The sequence below is a fragment of the Lygodium microphyllum genome, chromosome 29 (assembly GCF_053477565.2).
Source record: "Lygodium microphyllum isolate KBCC chromosome 29, Lygodium_microphyllum_v1.1.10, whole genome shotgun sequence".
Lineage (NCBI taxonomy): Eukaryota > Viridiplantae > Streptophyta > Polypodiopsida > Schizaeales > Lygodiaceae > Lygodium > Lygodium microphyllum.
Genome location: NC_141163.1, coordinates 89,488,806 through 89,490,157, shown reverse-complemented (window position 1 = coordinate 89,490,157; position 1,352 = coordinate 89,488,806). Strand labels below are relative to the sequence as shown.

General features: G+C 50.4%; 1 pseudogene; it reads right to left on the bottom strand.

The window, feature by feature from the left end:
• Positions 1-256: 256 nt before the first annotated feature.
• On the bottom strand, positions 257-598 carry LOC148010893 (cytochrome P450 71AU50 pseudogene; annotated as a pseudogene).
• Positions 599-1,352: the final 754 nt, after the last annotated feature.

Below are 1,352 nucleotides of genomic sequence, written 5' to 3'. Positions count from 1 at the left end.
CATTCAAATGCAAACTTTACATAGGGTTGGTTTTCTTCATAGAAAAAACATACACATGTACCTATGCGCATGCCCCTCCACACACACAATATACAAATTTTCTTTACTAGTGTACATGCAAGTGGTTTGCTTATTAGCTAGGATATCTTTATCACTTGTCCATATTAGCATTCTATAGAAAAGTGTTTTGTTCCCTTAAGAAGAAGAAAGAGAAGCGAACATGTCTAAAGAGGACGACTTCGGTAGAATAAAAATTTCAACTGCTTATGGAGAGGCGTGGGGTGGGGATGGCAATTAGGTGGCTCGCGCGAGAGACGACTAAGCCAAAGCTTTCGGACATATCGACTTGTTCGTGGCCGGGAGGCAACTCCCAATGGAAGGTATGGACGAGACGGGCAAGGGCGAATTCGACTATGGTCGACCCGAAAATCAGGCCAGGGCAGATCCTGCGACCGGATCCGAAGGTAAGGAACTGGAAATGCTGGCCCCGAAAGTCCAACGCGCTATCCTCGACTGACAGGTGGAAGCGCTCTGGAAGGAACTGCTCCGGCCGGTCCCACAGCATGGGGTCCCGGGCCATCGCCCATGCGTTGACCATGACGCGCGTGCCCTTGGGGAGGCGGTAGCCCCCCCTCGTGTCTATGGTAAGGGGGGGTCTTTAAGGAGGGGAGAGTGGTGATCGACGGCCCCCTTTTTGCCCCTATCACATCAGATCATCTTGGCCGTCGATCACGTTGACTGCGAGATATCTGTCTTGTCGCTCAAGTGCCCGGCTCCGAATGTGCTCGGCCCAAAATGTGCCCGGCCCCGAGCGTGCCCAGTCTCGAAAGTGCCCGGATCCTGGGGTGCCCGGCCCCGGGCGTGCCCGGTCTCGGAAGTGCCCAGATCTTGGGGTGCCCGACCCTGCTTTTTTATTTTTAAAAAAAAGGGAACAGAGTTTAAATTCGAATGAAAAAACCGGGCTTGCACCACCTTTGAAGCAACCCAGTACATGCGCGATATGCATGGAGGAATCGTGCCAAGCTTGATCTAGCTGGATTCGTGCTTGATCTGCAGAGATGGAGAATGCAGTTAACTAAATTCGTACTTGATCCAGCTCGATGCACTGAATGAATGGATAAGGTATATTTGAAAGCTCGCACCACCTTCGAAGCACCCAACATGCATGGAGAATTCGTGCCTTGATTTAGATGCATTGAATGAATGAACAATGTACATTTGAATGCCTGCACCACCTTCGAAGCACCCAATATGCGACATGCACAGAGAATTCATGCCTTGATTTGGATTCGTGTGTGATCTGGATGGAGAATGCAACTGAAATCGTGCTTGTTCTGTATGCACTGAAGGGA